A 25340-nucleotide genomic window follows, 5' to 3' on the forward strand; every position below is an offset into this window, starting at 1 on the left:
CCGCTCCCCCTTGCTCAGCCTGCGATGGGACCTCAAGTCACCCAGCCTCATGAGATGAGTGCTCTGCTTTTCTCAGCCATTTTCTGGTCTCGTTCCCCTGGCTCTGTCCCCTCCCGCCTGCCCTGCACCCTGGCCCCTTCAGCGAGGGTGCCCTTGGGGAAGGGGCAGCCTTCCCTCTGCATGGAGCAGCCTGCCTTGCCTGTGCTCCACAGCAGGAGGATTGGAAACAGGCTGCCTTCCTCCTCACTGCTACAGCCTTTTGAAGGATATAGTAAAGCAGATGGCGCCGTGCTTATACATAATAAACAGCAAGCAAATGAATAAGGCTGTTTGTCAGCCTGGGCTTTGCTCTGTGCCATCTACTCCTTGTTGGCGAATGCTGGGGCTTTCAGTTGGAGCCCCTGCTGCTGCTAGGAGTTCACCCAGGAGAGGTTTGCCTGGAGGGGCCCTCCCCTCTCTTCCCAAACTGTGGTCCCTAAGGTCAGGCTTTGCTCAGAGCAGCTCTTCCCTGAGAGCAGCCAGGCTTTCAGCAGGACATTATTGTAGGGTTGGGCTTCACTTATTGCAGTGTCATTTCTCCGAATCTTCAGGTAAGACAGAATTACTATTTTTTTAAAATCCATTTTTTCTATTTTTCTGATCTTAAAGAATTCTGTGGGTTAGTCTTCAGTGTTTAAGAGCTTAAAAGGACCTGGCTGTCTTTCACTAAGAGAGAGTGGTAAAGACATTAGGTTTGTTTGGCCAAGGTCCGCATGAACTGTAAGTGATTTGGACCTGACTGCTCCTTGCTTACAGAGATTTTCATTGGGTGTTTTTTTTCTGTGTGTGTGTTAGTCCTATTCCCAGTCCGTACAGCACTTGCTGCCAATTTTAAAGCTGCATACTCTTTGCTTTCTTTCCTGCTTCTCTTCCACATGGATTGGAAGGTGCAAGGAAGCATCTTGTGGCAGCCAAACCACTGTGCTGTCCTCAGAGGATTCCTGTGTCATGCAGTGCCAGCTAAAAGTGCATCAGCAGGTCCCAGCTGAGACACGCCTCATCCTGCAGCTGACAGGTGTTGTTCATCTGAATCTACATCATTGTTTGTTTGCTGTGCAGCCGATAAGCTTGGTGCAAGTGGATGCAGTACCTAGTACTCTGGGGCTGGTTTGGGGCTGAGGCCTCAAGCTGCTGCAGTGTAGTTAAAATGTAAACAATACAATAATCTTGTGCCCTTCCTTGGTAAGGAAGGTCAAACATGGGGAAAAAGCTGGATTGCAGGAAATTGTTTCTCACCCAGTTTCTGGAACTCAGGCAGAGATGCAGGAGTTGGACTGGGCTCTTGCCTCTGGTTCCAGTGAGCTACTTTGCCTCTTACAGCCTCTTTCCTCCTCTCGCCCATTAGCTCATCTCATACATTCATTTCTTAGAAGGTGTTTGTGCAGTGCCCTCGCACTGAGAGTACTTTCACTCCTGAAGAGTCTTTGTGGGCTTCAGAAGGAAAATAATAATAATTGACTGGGCATTGCAGGCAAGGATCAGCTGTCACTACCCTTGGTGTACCCAGGGGGAAATAAGGAGATTCAGTCCAGTGCTTTTCAGGAATGAAAGATTAATTCAGGATGAGAGAGTCTTTTGGTCTTTCAAAGGGGCAAAACCCTGAGCCACAGAAGTTAAATAGCAACATGTGGAGTGGTAGTTGAATAAAAATAAAATGAGATAGCAAAAAAAGCCTTAAGCCTTTTAGTTTATCTTGTTCTCTGAGTTTTCTATCAGATGGCAAGCACCTGCTCAGTGCATGGATACTAGGGGCATGCTGTCAGGAGATTTTTATCTTCAAGTGATACCTGCCTTTTGCACTCTGCCTTCTGCTCATCAGATTGCATCTTGCAGGGTAGAAGGCATTTACTGGTCACAGTGACTTGTTTTTCAAGTTACTGAAGTGTAAAATCATTTCTACCAAGACACAACAAAAGCAAACAGTATTCAATTATTTCTATGTTGGAGTCAATCTGAACCAAAGCATACGTGTGTAATTATTAATAAAATATAGCTTTATATAGAGAAGACTCCTACGCTTGGTTTCTCCCTTGTTCAAGGGGATGGAAAGAGACAAAGAAAAAGGCTTTAAGCTTAGGTGGGGAAAGTGGAGAGAAAAGACTACCCCGTTTTGCTTGCCCCAATGGTGTGCTCATTTAATTTTTGAAAGCAGTTAGACAACCAGGTCCAGCACATGTACTAAACAGCTTTCACTTGAGGATTGAGGCATGCATTGAAAAGCAGTAATTATTTGGGTCTCTTGACACCACTGTGAGATGATTATGTAGGACTTGGTCTGATTAGGATGAGGTGGGGCAGGATACAAGGGGGAATGAGAGCCAGAGGGTGGAGGAGTACAGTGAGGGATGCACCAGGGACACTCTGGGTTTGGGACATGGTGGGGAATGAGCATTTGTCATGTGCAGAATGACCTGGCTGGGGATGTGCATTTAAGCATGTGCTCAAGGATCAGCTGCATGAGGGGGGAGTGTCATGTGGCTGTGGAAGCCCAGTTCTTGGGAGATTTCAGGGCTTCGATGGTAGTCTGGGCGGAGGGCAGGCACAGCCCACAGCAGCGAAAGTGAGCAAAGTTCCATGGCAGAGCTGATGCACACCTTGAGGACATGGACAATGGAGAAAGATGGGAAATTGAGTGGAAGAGAACACAGAGATGCGAAGAAACAGCGGAAAGGGGAAAGAGATGGATGAAAGCCAAAGAGTCAGAAAGAATTGTAAATATTACAGCAAATATGTTGAAGAATGTGGGGAAAAAGATGGAAGAAATAGAGTGCTGGTAATGTGTGTATTCCACATTTTTATAATTTTAGATTTATTTATATATGATCCTATATTTATACCACAGAAACATTTCAGAGTTATCATAAATCTTTCAATGTTTTCTTAGCCTGAAAGCTTTGGGAGGTTCGGGGGGCAGAGCTGCCCTTGTTTTTTTTCCCCACCATCAGGTGTGACCCCCAGGAAGCAGAAATCAGAAGATAAGGTCATGCATTTGTTTAAAAAAAAAAAAAAAAAAAAAAAAAAAGTTTTGAATATTTCTAAGTATTCACAGCTTTTAACTGTGTTTAATGGTTGATAGATCCTGCTAAAGTCTGGAGTGCCAGAATATTTTGGAATTTGGTAAAAGTGGGAGATGGCAATCAGCTGGTCTGTTTGACAGTCAGTACATGAGGCATGTGTAGAGGTGTCTTTTTATTGAGAAGATACTCCCAAGTCTCTCCAAAAGGTGTAAGGAAAAAAACCCCTTTTTGTCCTACCAGAGTTTTTCACTGGCATATGCTCGTTACATGACTTGCTTCTGTAGTGTTGAACTCTGCCCTCAGGAGCAGATGAAGAAGAGAACAAAGAAGAGATCTGTGAATGTAGGAGTGGGGAACGGTGGCACAAAGAAAATCCTTTTTGAGAAAGCTGGTTTTATTAGGGCCCCCTCCTGATGGACTAACGGAGGTCAGCAACTGGAAGTGGCCTAAATCCAGCAAGAAGGATCAGCAAATACAATCTGCTGGGGGAACAAAAAAGGCTTGAAGAAAAGCGTTTCCTAGCATTGCAGTGGTTACAGCTCAGATGATTTCTAACACGCAGGTGTAACCAGTGGATGCTGCTTGAGAAACACTTAGCCTGAATTTTTCTAGAGCTCCCAGTCCTCTGATGGCCTTAACAGACATTTGGTAGCAGAGAATCAAAATATCCTAGAGAAATATCACAAGTTGACAAAGGCTCAGGCAGCCTTACCAGATGTGAATTTCCTGACTCTTGACCTGCAACGCTCTGCGGCAGGTGTAGGTTTCTTGTGTTTTGTTCTCATGCTGTTCTTTTATGTGTGAAAGCTGGTTATTTTGTTATGGCCCTATATTTTTTTTATTAGTAAAGCTGCTCATGATTTATTAATGTCTTTTCATGGTTTCTCTTTATTAAGAAGTGCAATAAATATTTCTTTCTCTGATTTTCAAAATTTTGTCTCTGAATAGGAAAGAATAAGAAATTAAGTTGAAGAGAGGATTGGTAGTTTCCAAATGAACACCCAGGCTGATATTTGTCCCTTAAAAACCTCACATATGCAGTGAATAGAGAATAAATCCTATCATGAAAACCCATTCCTTTTCCACTAATCTCTTGTCCTGTAAAAGCTCAGCCAGGCAGAAGATTTATATCTGAGTGCAAGCAATGAAATGTTGAAAGATGATGTTGCCAGTTGTCCAAGTTCTGAGTTTTTTGGTTTGCACTGACTGGAAAGCAAAAATGATTAATGAAGGCAGTACAAAGTATTAGGCAATTTGCAAGTCCTATGAGTAAGGGCTGTTAAGTGAGGTGGATCCCAAGTTTAACACACTTGAGTTGTCTTTGGATTCGATTTCTAATCTGAGCTAAAGTCAATGCTCAGTTGTGGGAGGTGTGTGTCTTTGAGGGAGACTTGCTGTACTGAGGTGGGTGGGGTGATTGGCCCCTCCACATCCCTCTCTGCTCACTGAAATGCTGCTGAGCTGTGGCACAACAGGCTAAGTGTTTCCCAGCTTGCAGCAAGATCTGTAAAGAGAGGTTATCCCAGGGAGAATCAAGAAAATATAATGCCCAAAAGCCAGGAGTTGCAGAGGTGAGTCTACATGTTAGAGATCCCTAGCAGCGAAAAGAAGAAGAAACCTCCCCACTGTCCTCATAAACTGGATTCTGTCCATTCCGCTTCTGTGGCTCCATGCGTATACCTGCAGAGTACAGTGAAGGACAGGCTCTGTAGGGTCTGTCCTGACATGTTTATGTGGGTCAAATGACTGCTACAGCTCCAGACGTCCTGCTGATTGCAGCGGGGATGTTCAGAGGACAGCAGAAGGTGACTTGAGCAAAGCTGGCAGACCAGAAAATGCCGTGTTGATGTGGTGTTGGGAAGAAGTTCTCTGAATGTGACAGTTGCAAGAGGGCCACCCTCCTTCTGGTTATGGCTTTTGTTCAGGTGGGGCTGTGGACAGGTTGTGCTATGTTGTGGTGCCCTATTGCATTTTCTGTTTTCATTTCTTGCATAGTAGTGGATTGGTTGTTTCCCATCAACTCAGCTGTGGTGAGTGATGATGTTATAGTGTAATTCTGAAAATGCCTTTTGTGGTTTGCACTACCATATTCCTGGGGCTTGGAAAGGTTTGCAATAATAGCTTTTTGGGTGATTGTATCAATGTTTAATTTGTAGTTGGTTACCCTGACTGTGAGTTCTTGGTTCGTGACAGATTGCTAGTAGTCCTTGCTGCAGATGATGCAGATTTGTGGGTTATTTCCTGGGTTTTGTTTGTTTGTTTGTTTCCCCCCCTTCCCTCCTCGTAGGAAATGTATCTAAACTGGTCTTTTCTGTCCTGTTTTTGAAATTGTAGTTTTTTTATTCTTTATGATGAAGACAATGCATTTCGGTCTTACTGAGTTTTCATTAATATCTTTCCTCGAAAATACGGCAGTGAGCCAGTAAAATTAATGTGCCCTTTGTTTCTTTGCACAGTTTGGTGGCTCAGAAACTGTCTTGTGCAAAAGTTAAGGCTTGGAACCCAAGGCAGATGTGTGTGTGCCTGACTCCACTGCTGATGGCCTTTGAAAGGTATCGGTGGAAATTCCTCCATCCAAGATTTGGCTCTTAAGGAGGGATACCAAGTGTTTATTGCTAGTAATGTTGGACCTGACTTGGTCTGCAGGGCCAACTTCCAAAAGCAATGAAAGCTCAAGCTCTCATCAACTATGTGCAGAGAATCATTAGAGTTAGGAAAAGCTCAGAAAGCTGGATGCATGTTAATATTCACTCTTTAATGATTTATGAGGCTAAAAAATATAAACAAGTGACACTTTATATTTTACTACAGCAGTCTCCTATCCTTGTTTAATATTGTTAGTGGAGAGCTTGTAACCAAAAGGGTGTTCAGTGACACCATCAGCTGAATAAGGTCTTTCAGATGTGTCTGTATGCATTAGTAATGAGAATGCTTGCTCTTATTTTACAAAGGAACCATTTCTTTTAAATATAACTCCCTCCTTCCCAGCCCCACCCCCCTCAATGATACCATCGTCAGAATTCTCATTACAGCCCTCTTTCATCCCTTTATCTAATGTTGGCTGAAAATGCCTTTGTCTTCAAGTTCCTTCAATTATTAATGATTCAGTTGTATTCTTTTTGCCAATTGGTGCGGAGAGAACCTTGGAGCAAATGTGTATTAGTTATTCTATTTATTCTGTCCTCTCCGTTCCTTCTGCGGTCTTTTTTAATAGTGTTGCTCTCCTGGTTTTTCACTTCCAGGTTCCGCATCATTGCTTGGGTTTTTTGCTCAAATATAAGAGCTGTCACACCCCAAAGACTGATTTTGATTCTGAACCCTTTTAAAAAGAGGTAGAGAGCCTTCTTGCAAATGCTAGAGCATCTGTGTCCTTCAGACTCTACTTTGGTGTTAACAAATGGACAAACTCCTTCATCTGAACCAGTCCCACTTTGTGGACGAACTGGAAACCTGGGGGATGGCAGATCACAGAGCCAGTATACCTGTTTGTTCCCAGAGCCTAATTTATGATCTCAGTAGTGCTGTGGGGAGACATGGGCCAGCCTTGGTGCCCTCCCCACTCCACTGAGGTGCTCCAGCAGCAAAGAGGGGAGCAGTAGGTGGGATTCACGTGGAAGAGCTGCAGGGCTTGTCACACCTGCCTTGTCCGCTGAGAGACCATGTTAATGTAGTGGGAACAATGTTGGTGCAGTGCCGTGCTCCCCTTGGCATGCCTTTTCCAGCCCCAGTGTCCCCAGAGCTGCAGGCTTTGGGGCTCTCTAAACCCTAGCAGCAGATTTGGGCTGAGGCTGAGGTCCTCAGCACCATGGCTGGCCCAGATTAGAAAGGTGTGGGGCAAGCAGTGGTGGTGGAGTGCTATGCTCTGGAGTGGTGATCCTGATTTGGCTTCTCAGGAAGCCCACTGAAGGATGGAGAGAAGGCACTATAAGTCTGTTCTGTGGCCCAGGTTTGTGGTTTGGTTTGGTTTTGCTGGGGGCTGCACCAGTTGCCCAGTCTATGTGCAGTTGCATGGTTATAGAAACCAGGCACCTTTAGGGTAGGACAACAGGATCCTCATTCACTGAGGAGGATGCCAGCATGTCTAGGCACTGTCCTTGGTGCTCTTTTTATGAAAATAGATACATAAATAAATTGCTTGACCTTCCTCAGTGGCATGGGTTTTTTTAAATACCATACCAAAAAATCATATTTGCTTTTAACTAGCCCAGTGAATTTCTTTTATCCCTCCCCCCTTTGATTTAGAATGTAATTCCTTGCTTTCTTTATCTTCACAAATTATATACTTTGAAAGGTTTTTTATTACTGTTTAGTTTTCTATACTTTAGAGAAACCTATCTGAAAAGATGTGCTTTACAAGGAAAGATTAGAAGACTGTTTTCCCAAACTCTTCCTTTTGCTTATATCTGGACTCTCCCCAGTTTGCCGATATCTTTCTTACTGTGCAAACCCCAAATATTGGCACTCCTCCAGCTGAGACATCACCACCAACAAAGGAATCGGAATAATTATCCCAGTGTTTTAGGGACAGCATCCCCATTAGGATAAATAAAACTGTGATTTGTCTTTTTTTGCCTAGAGTAAGCCTTTTCCTGCCAAGCTACTGCCTAGCTACTTGCTCCCGAATTGTCTAGTTCAGTGTTTGAGGCCTTACCTCTCGGGATGCTGTTCAGTCTTTTTCCTTCTTGATTTCCTACTTTTAGATTTGGGAGGTGCTCTGCAGTACACTGCAATTATCTTAGTTTTTGAAGATGCATTCCTAAGTGTGACGAGCTCATCCCAACTTGGGGTCAAACCCATATTTTATAAATGCAAAATCAGGGAATGGGATTAGTCTGTTGGGATTTGTTATTGACAAACTCACACTGCCAGAAGTAATTTTTTAGTCATGCTCTTGTCCTGTAGGTGCTTGTAAACTACTCGTTTGTGTATTTTTTCCAAAATCTTTGCGAGGATGAGGTTTAACTGACTGGTTTGTAATTTCCTACGGCTTCATTTCAGGAGAGAGCAAGATGTTTGATCTTCTCTGGGATCTCTTCTGGAACCTTAAATACTCTTCTTGAGTCAGGGAGGATTCACAAAATTTTCTGAGCTGCACCTATCTTGTTTTAAGTATTTTTTTAAGATGCTTTTTCCTATTCTGACCCAAGGTTCTGATTATTTTTAAAATTAACTGCATGCATTATTTACTCACTGTTGCTCTTACTTGTGAAAATTAAGGCAAATGTTAAATACGTTGAATCGTACCCTTCTGTGCATCATCTTTGCTGTGCCTCTCTGCTGAACCGTGACTTGCCCTATCTGCTTTTCAGATTGTATTGAATCTTTTTTTGATTGCCTTTTATGTTCCTTTCTAATTGTAATTCATTTTGTTCCTTAGCTTTTCTGATTATATTCCTGTGCTTTTGCTGTCCCTTAGTTACATGACGTTTGTCTCTGGTTTTTGTATGATTTTTATTTGCGTATTCAGGCTCTTAAAAAGCTTAGTATATTCTTCCTCTATACTGGTAGAGTTTGTTGTTAAAGCTGCTAAACTCCCTTATTTCTGTTTTTCCTTTATGGTTCTGTGTATCTCAGGAGCCTAGTACAGAGCATAAACCCTTACCTTTTGAGCTGTCCATGCATTCTTCTGTTGCCTGCCAATCTGAATGGGAATCTTCCAAATTAGAGGAGCCGAGACCAGCTATTTCTCTTTGCTCATACCTCTGCATTCTCCATTTTTAGTTCCAGATCGTATTTTCATCGGAGCCCTAGTGTTGCTATGGGATTGCTCCTCTGCTGAAGGGTACCATCCTTTGAATACAATGTAAACCAGTGTCTGGATGGTGCACAGTAACAAGAATTCTCGGGGCAGTTGTTGAGACAGCAGCAGAAGTTCCCTGTCTTACTGGCAGTGCTGCTGTTTGGGCCTGTCATGTAAAATGCCATTGATCAAAGTACTACTTCATCTAAAAGAAGGTCACACCCCTTGAGGTATATCAGATAAGTTCCAAGGTCCTTCATTTATCCAGAATTCCATTTTGCCTAATGACTTTCTTGTTCTCCATCCCAGTTTGATAAAGCCGATTTGACTATAATCACATTACACCTCCCAAAACTCTCCCTGGTGATGGTGATTGGATGTGGCACTCTTTGCTTTGTACCCTGAGCTCATGGGCAGCATAACAGAGTGCTGTTAAACAGATGCTGCTCTTCACCCCTGAGGCAACTACCTGGTAGAGATGAGGGAAGTAATTCTCATGTACTAAGAGCTTAAAAATCATTTTGGACAGCCCTGTGAGACCAGGGTGAATAAAACCTATGTTTAAGTTACCCAATCCAAGTCTCCAGTCGTTAAAACCATTTTAGTCTTCATGTAGCAACTACTGTGGACTCGGTGGAGCTGTGACTGACTTAAATGTGTGTAAGCAGAGGGAATCAGGATCATTATGTTAACCACAGGAAATCTGCTTTTATGGTGATGAAAACAAGAATCAATCACAAGTAGCTAATGAATTAGCCTGCAGTATCTGCTATGTTCATTTCACAGTAAATGCAACAGCCAAAATCCATTAAGAAGCCTGTTGCAACAGAGTCCTCTGCAAAGAGGGGTATCAGTAGTGTGCAGTGCTCACACTGCCAGCCTTCCTTGCCTTTATCTGAAGTGCTCCAAGAGTGTGCATGAAATGCAAGTTCTGATCCAAGCGCACTGCAGTCAAGGAAGGGCTTCTGGTGGTTTTAGCTGGGCTTTGTCTCAGAGGTCAAAGTGGCTATTAATTATGGTTGGTTTTACTGGAAATCTGCAGTCTGTGAAGGACAGCTTTTGGGCAGGCTCATCTCCATGCGAAGGACCTGGATGCCCATACGAAGAGGGAATAAGCTGTTGCATCATGCTGGCACAGTGTCACATCTGTGCCCATGTGGATCAGGCTGACTAGTTACCACTGTTCTCATAAGACAGCTTTTGTCTCTCCTCTGTAGTGAGGACAGAGCTTCTTCCCCTCGGTGCAGCTCAGCTGCTGGTAGCACTTCCATGGGTTTCTGCCTGACTGCCTGCCTTACATTAAGCGCTGCTAAATGAGAAGCTGTTCAAACCATTTCTGCTCCATGTTTCTACACGTTACTGCAATTTCTATTGCCTGTCTGGTTGGTTTTGCTGTCGAGGAAAGGCAGTGAGTTATTAGGACGAACCAATTTTTTAAAAATTTCTTGAAGGAAGGTGTGGACATGGGAGAAAATAACTAGCTGGCAGCTTTTAGGAAGGCAGTACTTAGCTGCTAGGGAAGATATCTCTGAAAAAAAGATTGATCTTTAAGTTGGCTTATGAAAATGAAGGAGCAAATACCTTTTCTCTGAAAGGGAACACAGGTACAGCCCCATTTCATGAAAACCTCTGTTTTTCTATACTGCATTTTACTAAGTGCCAATGTCCCACTGACTGAAGCAGAATTTAAACATTTGCTTACATATTGTCCTAAATATAAATGGGTTTTAAATGGAAATACTGCCCAAAACCTATGATTAGACCAAACATATAAATTTATGTATTTTACGTTGCAACTATTGCTTTATACATGTTTAAGGCCATGCCAGCTCAGAGTTTATAATTTAATTGTATGTCATGCAAAATCTGGTTCAACAAATGATTAATGAACTTAAAATATTTTCTTTATAAATTTAATACAGAAAAATAACTAAAGCTTCTGTTATGAAGTGTGAAATGACAGTTAATTGAAAAACATTACGTTACATGGTTAATCAAAGTACCAACTGACATTTGAATAAATTCTGTCACGGTAGATATGATATTTTACTCTAAGCAAGTTTTTGTCTTGATTCATCACCCCACTGATAGGCCAGGAGAGAGAAGAGGTGAGAAGAAGTGATAGGATTTGTATCTGCATTATTTTCTTAGTCATAAGCCGTGTAATAGGAGGGAGAAACACTCAGTGTGTCTCTAAGATCCACATGATATGACAGGCTTTCACATGGACACCCACTGGGACAAGGGCTGTGTGTACTCCGGGGCTACTGGAGCATCTGTGGCTGAGGCTGGGATTGAACTGGGTGGTACAAACCATTGCATGCTCTCAGGAGCGTGTCTTGGTCTAGGCAGAGGGGTAACGGGAAAGTTGACCTTGGTTTTCATCATTAACTGGTTGGTTTGGATCCTGCGGCTTAAGGAGCCTGGTTTAATCATCTCTCTGAAGCAGGAATTTATGTGAGTGGGTTGGGCAATTGCTTTCCTTTCCTCTGCAAGCAGAGAGTGAAGGGCAAAATTGCCCCTAAAGACAGGATGAAGCAGTGGAGGAAGGACTAACACAGGCAAGCAGGATAAGTAATGCAGTGCTCAACAGATGTCATGCAGCACATGCTGTTCGGGCTTTTGTCTTTTCTGTGTCCTTTACCTGTTGGGGGAGAGGCAAGGGTTGTTAGGGGACGGTATCACAAAGAAGGGGGTAAAGGAAGGATGCATGAAGAAGAGAGGGCAGTGATGGAAGCAAAAGGCGAGGAGTGGGAAACAAATGGAACAGGAGGAGGGAGAATGAATAAGCATTTGGAAGAGAGCTGGGGTCTTTGGAGCAATGATCCAGGTGGTGGTGGCAAGGGGGATTCTGAGAACTGGAATTACAAAAAGCAGTTGATTACTTTGTAACAGCCAAGACCACACCACAAGTATTGTTTTTAATTACATCAGTCTATCTTTGACTTTTTTTGACATCCTTAACTCTTAATTTTCACTCAGAAAAAGCTCTGTTTCTGAAAGACTGACAAAACCTCATCTTCCCATTTATCTCAGGGGTAGTCATGAATCCTGAGTCCCTCACAGGACTCAGCGCTTGTGGTGGCTGCGGGAGTTGCCTCCATCATCATTTATGTTTTGACTGCTGTGTGCACCAGCACTGCTCTGATAAGAGCAAATACTATTCCCTGAAAACTTGCCTTCTGTTATGACCTTAGCTTGTTGTGGCTATTACACTACAGCTACTACTTTATGAGGTAATGCAAAACTATGCAGTTTAGCTCCCTGCAGAAAGTGGAAGTAAAGACAAAATAAAATGGAAAAGAATAAACCCAACTTTTTCACCTACATGTTTAAAACAGTAATGAATCTATTGTAGATGCTCCAGTGGCTCAGGACTGTCAGAGAGGAGCTTTGTGTTAGCTCATATCATCTTTGAGCCTCCTAATAATGCAGTGTTGACTGCACAGGTCTGTCTTGTTGCTTTCTGCAGGAGTGTTGGTGCTGTCAATCATTTCTGATATTACAGGCTCAAGGAAACAACTGAAAATTGAAATTGTCTTCCAGGGGCAGTGGGGGACTCACTGTGCCCAATGTGTTGGTGACAAGGCACTTGCAGGCTGTGCCAATGGCAGCACATCAGATGAGTTTAGTGATGTTTCAGTGGTTCTCTGAGACGGAGGTTTGCTTCTGCCATGTCAAAATTTGGGGTGTGACTACTCACTCATTAGGCTGAACAAGTGGTGAGACTGGGCTGTTGCCCACTGTGTGCAGTACCCAGGGCAGAGGCAATGGGTTATTATGGGGTTATACAAAAGCTTGCCTTGCAGCTGTTACTAGTAACTATACCACATATACATACAAGGTCTGGGGACTAACAAACACCTTGTATGAGTTTTTCTTTCTTATTCTTTTGTTCTCACTGGTCTCTAAGCTAGAAACTAAGGATTTCCTAAGAAAACCCAAGAATATGTCCATCTGGTATCTTCGAAGAGTTCTGTGCAGACTTTGTTCTGAAAAGCAGGCCAGGGATGATTTGAATATCCTATTCATCTTGATTTCAGTGACATGCTGGCACAGAGCGAAATTGAAATAGGATATCCCTTTCTAGGTATTCCTCATATCTATTATTTAGTTGAGGAGAGTCAGCTTGGATTCACAAAAGAGAGATCATGTCTGTAAATATCTGTCTGACAGGTTTAAAACAAATAAGATGAGACAGGGGAAGGAAAGGACATCATTTGCCTGGGTTTTGAAGGCTCGTTTGTGTAACTATGTTGTGCAGAAGCCCATGTTGTTTCAGCTGGTGGGTTATATTAACTGGTGGGTTCAGGGTAGCTGGCCATGATACTGGGCTTGAAGGGATGCCTTTGCGTGGATGCTGGGTGAGGACAGTATCACCAGTACAGGCCTGCTTTATCGGTAGGCTGGGGGGAAGGACAGGTAAGTCCTGTAAAGATGTTGCAATCTGCTGTGGGTGCAAAGCTGGGAGCAGCACTGGTGTAAAGGAAATGGTGCAATTGAAAAGGCTCTGGAGAGGCTGGCTACGTGAGGTGGGTAAATCAGCTCATGTACACTGGTTCTTTGGGCAGGTGACTAAAACCAAAACCAGGGACACCCTGCATCCTGAAACTTTCTAATTTGCCTTGCAATCCTTTGCACCGTGTTAGCCACAGAAGCTGCTAACTGAGCCTGCAGTTTTTCCTAACTCCTCCCCACCCTTCATCCTCTCCATTATCAGTAACCATAGAGATACAGACAGTGACTCCAGCCTCAGCCTTCCTCACTGTGTAGCCCCAGTGAAAGATCTAGTGTGCTATACTGCATGTGTTTTTCCAGAACTAATTAATGTCCTTCTATTCTGTTTTTCCCTGCTTAAAGAGGGAAAAAAAAAAGAAAAGCAATGTTGTTGCTCAACTGGCTGGTAAAATAGGAAAGTCTTATGTTTATTACTATTGCAGAAGAAGAGGCAATATTTACAGAGTCTGGGGAAGCATCTGACTCCTCTCAACCTCTCCAGCAGGCAGCCATCCCCAGCACTGTTGTAAGTGGTGAGACAATAGCGAATAAAAAGAAAATTCCCTGTTCCAGGACTATTTTTACCAGAGTGATGCAGTTTCTGCTCAGTAGACTTAGTCCTCTTAATCTACATCACTGATGATATTGGATGCTATTTTAGGCATTACATAAAATGTTCACCCAGTCTTTGCTAAAAAGGAAACAGCCAGCCCCCAAGTCCTTTGTTAAAGACTGGTTGCAAGATTTCAGCAGTGGTTTGGGTGGAAAGATATTAGGCTGAGGTTTTAGGAGGGTCTTCCAGCTTGACTTGGTAGCAGAGGTTGTGTGTCACCTTGGGCAACTCCAAGCCTATTAATTGTTCTTTTTTTCATTATCCTGAAAAAGAATAGAAAGCTACTACTACCCCCTTGTGCTGATTTTGGCTGGGATAGAGTTAATTTTCTTCATAGTAGGTAGTATGGGGCCATGGTTTGTGCTGGAATTTGTGCCAGGATTTGTGCTGGAAGCACTGTTGATAAGCAGGGATGTTTCAGTTGTGGCTGAGCAGCGCTTACGCACAGCCAAGGCCTTTTCTGCCTCTCAACCCAGCAGCGAGTGGCTGGGGGGGGCACAAGGTTTTTGGGGGGGGCAGAGCCGGGACAGCTGACCCCAACTGACCCCAGGGATCTCCCAGCCCCTGTGGGGTCATGCTCAGCATCTAGAGCTGGGGGAGGGAGGAGGAAGGGGGGACATTCGGAGCGATGCTGTTTGCCTGCCCAAGTCACGGTTACCCGTGAGGGAGCCCGGCTGCCCTGGGGATGGCTGAGCCCCCGCCTGCCCCTGGGCAGTGGGGAGTGAACCCCTTGCTTTGCTCTGCTTGTGTGCGCAGCTTCTGCTTTACCCGTTCAACTGTCTTTATCTCAACCCAGGAGTTTTCTCACCTTGACCCTTTGGATTCTCTTCCCCATCCCACTGAGGGGGAGTGAGGGAGGGGCTGTGGGGGGCTGAGTTGACAGCTGGGGTTAAACTACAACACCCTTTTTGTGTTTTGGGTCTTTTAAATAATCTGTTATAATAGAAACTGTTTTCTGTTTTGCCCAGCACCTTGCACAGAGGGACCTAGTAAACAGCTGGATTTTCTAAGCTCTCCTACAGTATAGTAATGAAACTGAGCACACTGTCTTGCATGAATGTCAGAATTAAAGAGAAAAGCCCACCTAAACAGACAAGATGTTTTAGAGTTTAGACCAGGCTTCAGTTAGAGTCTCACTACTTGCTTTATTGAGACTGTAAATGTCTTTATTCCTCTTCAAGAGGTACGGTGCTGAAAATGTATGCTGTGTATCATGAGTTCATAATTTAAACCTTTCCAGGACCTTGACATGTCAACTTAGTAATGTATGAATTTTCTTTTTGCTCACAAGTGTTCCTGTTTCACCGTGTTGGGATGCATTAATTTTATGTGACGGGTTTGCTTTGTGGCTGATCCTGCTTTCCTAGCTGAGCCAGGAAAACATCAAATCTCAGAGAGGGCTGTGGGTTCTCTGTGTTCCATCATCTACCTGGGTTAGGCCCTTCACCCTTGTGTCCTTCTATGCCTCTCGCCTTGTCAGGAATGCTTTTATAGGAATATGAAAAGACATATTGCAGGGCAGACAGAACAAACTTAACTATTAAGATTGTCTCTTATTTGCAGTCTCTTATGATGAAACCATTTGCCATGGACTCTTGGCAGATTGGGTCTGTGGAAGTGCTTGTATGGGCAGAGCAAAGGCGATTTGGACGGCTGGCTGAAGATCCAGCCATGGGCTCCAATGTGTAGGATACAGCCTGGCAGTATGTATCAGTCCCGTGTGAACCGCATGAGGTGCAACTGGAACATCTGAGAGAAATTACAGGACAGTTTTCAGGACTTCTTGCCACCCTTCCACCATCCCAACTCCATGGTGGTATTTCTGGGACCTCTCAGAGCTGGTTGCTTCGGGGGAAGAGTGGCTGGTGGAGGGGAGCTGTAGAAGTGAGGGGAGGGATGGTAGCAATACTGTGAACAAGCACAAACTGTTAAATGGTGGGGCTGAGGAAGATGAGGGCATGATTAGAGTTTCCTTGGTTTCTGCAGAGGATGAGCTCTGCAGTAGGAGGTTTGGCAGCAGCAGGCACCCCTTCCGATGAGTCACGGGAGGCTTTCTCAAGGAAAGGTCTAAGAATTGCGCTAGTGCTGCTCTTGCTTGTTTTTTCCATTCCTTCTGAAGGCCATTTTGCCATCATGCGGTACCTGCTCCACCATCACCCTTGTCCCATATAGGCTGTCTTTAGGGGCTACCTTCCACCATTTCCTTGTCCTCCTCACTGCTGTGATGATTTAGAGAGTGGGGGGAAAACTGTCAGGTCAGGACAGATGCTTTTAAGGCACTTGGATCTGTTTATAGCAGTGAGGGTGGAACTTCTGGTTGATGCCAAGTTTGATGGATGTGTGAAAAGCCATCTTGTCATGATTGTGGGGGAAGGCAGAAGGGAATCAGTTTGCTTCGCAGCCCTCTACCCCAAAAATTTTGGGAGAGAAGCCCTGGAAATCCATGTGAGATTTGTTACTCCTTCCTGCAAGCCCCTTGTCCCTCTCAAAGGTAAATGGGCTTTGTTGGACCTCTCCCAAACTTTGTGGTAGGGAGATGTTTTTTTCTCCTGTTGACATACTTCCCTCTCAAGGGCTCTGCTGTTACAGGGACTGAGAACCACCCGCTTGCTGTTGGAAAGTGGATCTAATTGGCTTGTGTGTCCTGACTGCAGAGAAATTTAAGCTTGTCTTCAGCCCTTAAGAGTGTGGTTGGACTCATTGGTTTCTCTTGACTGCTTCTTTGCTGCTTATGCTGTTCCATTACAAACTTAGAATGCTCAAAAACAAACAAGTTCATCTTTCAACTTTTTCTCACTCTCTTTAAAAAAAAAAAACCAAAACAAAACAAACAACAAACCCACAAACCAAAAAAACCCCTTCATGTTCCTCTACCCCTTCTCTGCTGCCCCTCCCCAGTCCCACCATGTCTCCTCCCAAAAGACTGGGTGATTTCCCAATTCGCAGGTTCCTTGTCCTACTCAGATTAGCATTGTTCTAGAGAAAGCCTTGGAATAGGGAGACGAGATCAAGGCAGGCACAATGGCTGAATAGCGGCAGTGAAACTGGACCCCTCACAGCAACGCTCATTTGCGAGCTGAGCTGTGCAGTGAGCCCTGTTCCTCCGTTGTATTAGTCCTGAAGGGTCCCTGTTAGTCCCTACAGTCCTGCAGCACTTCTGCATTTTCCTTGTTTTTATTTCCCATTAGTGTGAATAAGCAAATGCAAGGCTCAAATAACAGCATAGATGAGCTGGTTCCAACATGTGAACGGAAGTGCTAGGTAGAAAAATAAAGGGGGAGAGTGAATTGCCCTCCTAATCTGTAATGCAGAAAATGCTAAATCCCTCAAGACCTCCTTTTCAGCATGTACCATCCGTAAAACCTGTTTAGGATTTGGATCGGCATCGCAGTGGAAACCGGGTACGCTGCTGCCTGTGTGCAGTGCGTGCCTGTGTGTGTTTGGCATCAGCACAAAAGAAACCAGTTGATGATATTCATAGGATTAAAGGCCCGATTCCTGGGGACACACTTGGTTGGATGCAATTAAAATGCCTGTCAGGCATTTGATACCAGCAACCCCTTGACAAACTGCTTCAGCAGCCGCGAGGTGCAGCATCCTATTGTAAGTGGATGATGGCGGAGCCGGCTGGTTTGTCATCATTCTCGAAATTTCTGTGGCCAGTGAACTCCCTCTTCCTCTCCCACTCACCCTCTTTTCCTTTTCACCGCTGCGGGGACTTCTTCTAATTTGCAGTTTTCCTTTTCCTGACGTACACATGGTAGATGCAAGCTGGTGGCTTGCAGACTGCGTCTGTCTGGAGATAGGCAGCGAGCCGATGGATAACAACACTCCAGGAGAATGATTATGCAGCAGTTATTTAAGGATAGGCTTTTGTGGTATGGCAGCATATGAGCTGGTAATTATTTCCTTTTTAAAAATGTCAGCTTTGTTTGCTTGTTGAGGATTTATAGAGTTATACCTTTATGCTGTAGCTTTTTGGATTTAGTCTTCTGTAGATTAAATTCTGTAGCGGTACACTCTGGATGAATTGCCATGTATAGGTAATAAACTTCTGTGTTTTGTTTAGAAATATATTTGATGCATACATTATGTATATTATATGCAAACACACCTTCATACACACATACGTGTATGGATATGTTTATGCATCTATGTCTTTGTATAATAGGAAAAAAACTTTTCTCATAGCTGAAAACTGGTTTTCAGCAAAAATTAAGTATTTTCAGTATTTCCCCCCCCGCCTTTTTTTATATTAACAGATACTCCAGTATATAGTCTTGGACGTGACACACTGATTGGAATCTGCTTATTCACAGATCAAAAAGGTAGGACACCTCTGTATTTTAATGTGATTTTGAGAATATGGGAATGAATGTGAGACAGGGTGTGGGCTGTTCTTTGGGTTTTGGTTTGTTTTTTTGTTTGTTTATTTATTTATTTAAACAATAATTGTTATTTATTTTGTCCAACTATGTTTTGTTGCAGCTTTGCATAGATTTTCAAATTGTTTTGGCAGTCACTGTAAAGTTATTTGTGATGTGTGTGCATATGCTCTAGCTATTTAATTAGTCCTTTCAGCCGCAGCTGCCAAAGGGCGAGGTACAAACCTGAGTGCTTGCCTATTGTCTCGGGTTAGTATAGCGCGGGAGCAAAACTGCCTCCCATCGTATCAGATGTGGGGTCATCTTAATATTGATTTTAGCATAGCAAGAACAGGGTTAAACTCACTGGCTTGCTCAGAGCAGGTACAATCTATCACAGCACAGGGCAGAAAGAGTAGTGGTGGTTTCATACTGTATCGCTTTCATGGAGGAGGGAAACTTCTTTTAACCTGTTCACTGCTGCCAAAAACTGCATGTGTCTCAGCTCAGGGTTTTTATGTACAGTGTTTCAGTAGCCTGGCAGGGTGGGGCAGTGCTGGAAGAGCATTTGTCTGATGGCTTTTTGACATATCACTGGCACTTCAAAAACTATTTCTACGTATCAAAATGAAGCAAACAGACTGGGTTTTTTGGACAGTGTCATTGCTAGTTCCCAAGACCAGTAGTTTATTATCCTCCTCCCTCTAATACCTTTTGGCTTTGGTTGCTTTAACCCCTTGATTCTGTAGAGGAAATGGTGAGATAAAACCCTGCAGAATAGAAAAACATTAAGCAACATTCTTTGTATTGAACTTTCAGATGTGTCAGTTCGTTAAGGAATACAGATCTCATTGATTTGCAGTGGGGACTGTGCCCTTAAAAAAAAAAAAATATCTAGAGAAGATTGAAAATCAGCTCCTTTCAGCTCGGTGGAGAGAGGGAAAGGTGTATCTATCTCACATTAACTTTTCAGGTTCCAGTTCTCACTCAATACCTTCCAAACCAGACTTCATCATGTGTTGTTCTTCCCAGGTGTCCTACAGGTGATCATACTTCTTAGCTCTGCATTTAGAACTGGAGGGAATATGTGTGTTTGTAGGGCTGCAATCAAAATCTGCATGTGTCTTTAGTCTGAAGTTTCAGTGTGCCTTTTAAATACCAGAATAGAAGAGGTGAGAAATTATTTGGGAAAGACAGTTATGTTTCTCGCTTGGGTAAACCAGGAGTAGTGATAACTCTGTGAGAAAGCCTGGTCTCCTGAAATGGCCAGTCTGGGTCCCCAGACAGGTGGGACCCCAAGCAAGAACATCAGTGCTGACAGGGATGTGGGCCACTGCTAGCAGCATTGCATCCCTCTGAAAAGTGATGAATAACCAATTTCATTGCAGTAAATTGCTAGGGCTGATTGATAGATGCTGTTTCCTGGGGGAAAGCATTTGTGAATATTTCAGGATATTCTCTCTCCTGTTTTTCTTGCGTACAATTCTATTCCTTGTTTTCTTCTTCTACACATCTTTCTACTCTCTTGCCCCTTCTAATTTTTCCGTCCTTGGCAGAGGGCTTCATACCTAATATTTTTTCCTGACTAAATAAAATTCTTCAAATGAATGCTTTACTTGTTAGTTTTTCTTAGTTGCTTTTAATACTATTTCCTCCTGGTATCAACTATCACTAGACTCATTGAAATAGAAAAACCTGAAGTAAATAGCGTATAAAAGGCTTTAATTCTTGAAAAATGCACCCAGCAATCTGTTTGTAGCTGTGTGCAAGTCCTTTCTCTTCCCTCTACTTTTAATTTCACTTCCATTATCCAAGGGCAACAAGCCAAACTGCAGTCTCATTCTGATTTCATTAATGTTTTGCAAACTCTGTCTCAAGGACTAATGCTGCTTGCTGGACTCGATGTCAGAATCCAAGGTTTTGCTGCAGCATAGGAGAAGGGGAAAGGAAGGATCTGTCACAAATAGAAGTGATGGCACTGTTAGGAGACAAGTAGAACTGCCTACTTTTTACAGTATCAGTGGATAGTGAGTGAAATTTGTTGACATTATCCCCTCAGATGAGTGGTTTTCATATGCTGTGGAAACGTCTCTTATCTCCTGTGCACAGCATCTTATCAGTCCTCTATGGTCTCCTAAAACCAAAGAAAGGGTGTCAGCTATTTGTTAATAAATCAGAGTTGGTGAGGAGACTCTGTTTTTTTTTTGTTTTTTAAATAAACAATACATATACATTTCCTACACCTCTGATTATCAATCATTTTAACCTCCTCCTTTGATCTGGTTTTTAAGATTCATGTTATAAATCGTCCCTTCTGGCTGCAAAGAAGTAAATGAGATGTTATGCTGGAAAAAATGGAAATTATTTCAAACAATATAGTCTTCTCAAAATAGAGACAAGGGGCACTTATGCTGCATGAAGAGAATTAATTCTAGATTGACAGGGCTTAAAAATCCTTTGACCACAGGGGTAGCATAAGAAGGTTTGAAATATCAAAAGAAAAATATTTTTTTTAGCTGATACAAAAAGGCAACAGAAGTCAGGGTGTGCAGTGGCAATGAGGTGTGTTGGATTACAGTTTGTGGACTCCAGGGCATGCACCCAGAGTGACGTGATGCTTGGCACTGGCCTTCATTTAAACAAATGACATGGTGACCAAATGCGCTAAAGGCGTTCAGAAGCAACGCGTGGCATCAGTCTGTCCCCAGGGCTGTCTTGTGGAGCAGCACCAGGAGCGAGCTTGGGCCCCCGGGTCTGCCCCTGTCCTGAGATCATCATCCATTTTTTAACTCCACTTGTAAGATGGCCCTCTTGTAGCACATGCAATGGAGGTAAGAAGGAGGTTTGCTTTACAGCTGTTCTAGGCTGGGTCTCAACATCCTCGGTTTGTTTACTAGGGTTAGGGTTAGATCACCAGTATTAATGTTGACTTGTCCTATGATTATGTGAAACAAGTATTTTTTGAGCATCAGAATTAATGGTGCTGACTTTTCTGTTGATTTATGTCTTGTGCTTGATGAAGAATACTCAGTGAAGATTTTCCTGCTGTTTTACTAATTAGAAAGACTGCCTCCTAGGCAAATGTTGTTGAGTGGCAAATAAGGATCCTATGTTATGGCTTTCTTTTTGAGTTGGGTCATTGAAGGAGGGTCAATTGCAGGGTCTGTCTCTTCTACTTGGATGTCTGTTTGCCTGTGACTTGTAGGAGGACAGTTATCTGCTTCTGCACCAAAGCAGGCTGAGAGTGGTCAATGGACTCAATAATTATTAGCTGACGAGAACGTAATCCACATAAAACTCATTTTCTGTAGATAAAACCAGAGCTAATGGCTCATAGTCCTGACAAAAGTTGTTTTCCTGTGAGTTTACCTCTTTTGTGCCCCTTCTCCCTGCCACATTTCCTATTACCTCTGCGCCAGAGTACCCCAATGTCCTGGTGACTCTCTGCTGTCAGCTGGGCAGGACACAGCGAGTGCTAGAGCTGTGTAGGGTGCTGGCTGGCCAGCGTGTGAGTGTACTGCCTCCCTGGAAGATTAGAGAAAGCAAATGGTGAGGTTATGTTTTCTTCCTTTGAGGGTAAGGAGGACTCGTTTCAGCTTTGTTTTCCATTTCTAGGAGGTAAATACATTTCTTTCCTTCACTCTCTGTCAAGCTGTGTTAAAATATTAAGAGTTAGGGACAGTTAGACAGTTAGCAGAAGTTTGGTTTAGTAACTTTAGGGAGGACCTTGTGTAATCTGTCAAGAAAATAACCATCAAAGCACAGAAATCCAATGGAGGATGAACTGGAGCGTAGCTGACATGGCCTCAATTGGAGGAAGAAGTGATTAGATGCAGGCCTGCAGTTGCTGTGGAGGGCTGCAGGCTGCCAGTTTAATTTCTAGAAGCTTGTGTCTTCCTTCTCTTCCTTATTTTCTTTGTAAAACAGACAAAGAAATGCCATTGTATTTCTCAGTAGGGGTATTTGCAAAGTGAGTGAGATCCTTGGTTAGAGGAAGCTGCATGTGTGAAAAATTTGTGCATGGGACTTAGTATGGTGGCTTTTGTCTTGGCTGCAGTAACAAAGGTGGTTGTGGTACTACTGTAGCAGCAGTACCAATAAAAAGTTAAATTACAGTTCGTAAAAGACAATTTCTCCCACCTTCACCCATCAACTTAACTCTTTCTTCCTGTGGAGCTTTTTGCTGCGTAGAATTCTATTGTGATCATACAGGTCTGTGATGGCTTTCAAAAAGATAATGAATAAATGGCAATCAGCTCACCTGTCCCACTTTGTACAAAGGTGGCTATTTCCTGATGGACACTTACACTGGCATACCAAAGCTGGAAAAGGCAGAAAAGACTATGTTGCCAGTAGCGTGCTAGGAAAAAACCTCTATAGCAGCAACGCTGCTGACTCATGCTTTACAAACCTGGAACATTCCCTGAAAGGCTGGAGATGCAGATTAACTTCCTTTCCCTGTCCTGGTCAGGGGACAATTCCTTGTATTATTTACCACCAAGTGCAGCCTCTAGATAGTTATGCCCTGCTGCGTTTTCACTGACGTTTTATGGAGTGCATTAGCATGGAGCTTGCAAGAAATCATGGGCAATTTATTTTAATACATTGGGTGTCAGTCAGTGCTAAATCACAGAAGCTATTTACATTTGTTTTCTGAGTCATCCTGGTTCTTGCAATAAGGTGATTTTTCAGTATGTGTGGTTAGTAATTGGGTTCATCTTTTCTTTTTCTTACTTCGTGTGTATATTTGCTCTTAAAAATGAAAATGAATACCTTAATTGGCTGAAAGAAAATGAGTCACATTTAGGAAAATGCCTTTCTTTAGCCTTTTCATCATCAAGAGGAAGAGGTTCATGACTGCTAGAGACAGGAATAGAGAGCGGTGGGGGAGAGACCACAGAGCCGTGTATTTAAATGTCAGTATAAAACTCCCTGTATCGTCCAGTTGCCTGTGTCTCTGAGGTTCCTAAGTCACTTCCATCTACATGCCCAAAGGGACCTGAGCACTGCGCCTCTCAGCGTTGTAGCATTTAATACTGAAATACTTCATCTTACGGTGGAATCCGTAGCCCTGAGTTTGGCTGGGGAGAGAAAGGTACATCTGACAGCTCCGGAGACTTGGGTGCGGCCCATCCTCAAACACCCATTTCAGGTGTTTGAGTTACAGATGTGGAAACAAATGTGAAATGTTCCTTGACAAATCCCTGCCGCCTCCATGTACAGGGCAGCACAGTCCACTGCAAAGGTGGTATAGCAGAGATCGGAAATCATGCTAAACCAGTATCTCATTTTTGCACTGGGGAAAGTGCCTAGTTCTGCCCTGTAGCGAGGAACACTGTTCACCTACTCGGTAAATCCTTATGCTGCCAGGCAGTAATGTTGGTCATCACACTGTCAGGCCCCGTATGTACTTCTGGCAGCAAGGCACTGACTAGTGACTGCTACTCTCTTGCAACTGTATTTTACATCCTCTGTGAGCATTGAGAAGAGCGTTAGGGTTTTATTGGCATTCCTCTGCTGAGAATTTCCAAGATAAGATGTCAATAGAGTTGATTTGCAGTTTCGCAAGGTTAGAAGAAGCCTATCTTGCCAGTGTGGATTTTCCAAATTCCCCTGCTATTTTTTTAAATATTTGAGACAGATGTTGTGGAAAAAAGGCAACAGGAGTGGAAAACGCAGGGCTGTAAGGATCTGGAGATTGATTGGGTTCTGCCTTTGCACGCTCTAGCCCTAGAAACCAAGCTGTCCTGTCCCAGATTCAGCACTGCTGCCTCTTTTTTCCCCTCTTATCCAGCCCTGAGCACACCAGGGAGCAATCTCACTGACAGCTCCAGCTTGCTTTTGTTTCTGTCAGAAAGCAAAGGCATAAAAACCCAGTCTGTAGTGACAGTCCACCTTAAGCGGTCTCTGACTGAGGTCAGAGAAGGGACAAACCCAGTAACATTTTAATAATTTAGGACAGAACTACCTACTTTAGGATTTCCATAGTCGCAGCAGTTTAACTGAAATCTGTTTAAGGGTAGATTTACTTGCATCAATCCAAAACGCTTGTCAGCACTTCTTAATGTGATTGCAGTGGTCTGGCTGATGGACTGTCATTAGGGTCCTCCATATTGACTCAATGCAGTATAAACCAAGCTTATAATGATTCAAGATGTCCAATGCCTCTATTGATAACTTGATGCTAAATCAGGGCTTAGTTACTGCTCGTGTTTAAGTGTATACCAGCAAGTCTGGTGCTGCAGCAGGGTATAATGCTGGCCAGCCGCAGAGGTGCTCAGCTGCTCTCAGGATCAGCTGTCCACAGAGGACAGATCCCCGGCCTGATGACATACTGCTTTGGTGACTTCCCCATGCTCCTGGCAAAGTCGAGTGTAGTCTGACTGTTGATCTCATGTCTTTCTAAAGTTTATAGGAAATTTGAAACACTTGCTTCATTTTTAAGTGAAACAAAGCGCAGCTGAATGTGCTGTGCAGTGAGCTCCTCACTCATAACACGTGCTCTGCTAGAGCCAGCATGCAGCACCTACACTGTATGCTCGGAATCTCTAAAGGACAAGGCAAAAGTTGAGTAATCTTTTCTTGCGTTTAGCAACGTGATGATAAAACTAAAGGAACATTAGATGCCAAAGAATGAGTCAAGATTGCACTGATAATATTTTTTTTTTTCATAGTCATGATAAGATAGAAGTTAAAGCAACAAATTGGGATGCTCAGTAATGTGCTGAATGCCCTCAGAGAAGATAGAAATCTGAGATACTGAACTTTGTGATCCCTGCCTCATCCCATAGTCCTACACATATGCCAAAGGGGCCTCCATCTCTTTTCAAAACCCGCTGGGTTCTGCAGAGGTTTGTGCTCCCAGCACCTGGTACTGTGGGCTCACTGTCCATGGAGCTGCTGTTGATGTCCCCCCGAGCAGGAGCTTGCTTTCTTCTTGGATGGATGTGCAGCGCCCAGGAGAATTGAATTATTTTTCTTGGGAAGTTGCCACAAAGTACTGCTGCAATACAACTAAGCATATTAATAATCATTAAAATAAGAATTGGTGCTATTATTTGTAGTGGTGA

General features: G+C 43.4%; 1 protein-coding gene across 37 annotated transcripts in view; it reads left to right on the plus strand.

The window, feature by feature from the left end:
• The window catches only part of MAP2 (microtubule associated protein 2), a 235414-nt gene that overhangs the window by 78262 nt on the left and 131812 nt on the right, over positions 1 to 25340 (plus strand). For 27 of the 37 annotated variants that reach the window (XM_042784417.1, XM_042784416.1, XM_042784426.1 and 24 more), the window contains exon 3: positions 18169 to 18234. The exons of 7 other annotated variants lie outside the window; for them this stretch is intronic. The gene's annotated coding sequence lies outside the window, so the exon portion shown is untranslated. Of the gene's footprint in view, positions 1 to 17355; positions 17510 to 17560; positions 17805 to 17928; positions 17950 to 18168; positions 18235 to 25340 lie in introns of those variants that run through there. 3 more of the 37 variants (XM_033008980.2, XM_033008979.2, XM_033008982.2) reach the window with 3 other exon arrangements.

This window comes from Tyto alba, unplaced genomic scaffold, assembly GCF_018691265.1.
Source record: "Tyto alba isolate M040663 unplaced genomic scaffold, T.alba_DEE_v4.0 Super-Scaffold_7, whole genome shotgun sequence".
NCBI classification, from domain to species: Eukaryota; Metazoa; Chordata; class Aves; order Strigiformes; family Tytonidae; genus Tyto; species Tyto alba.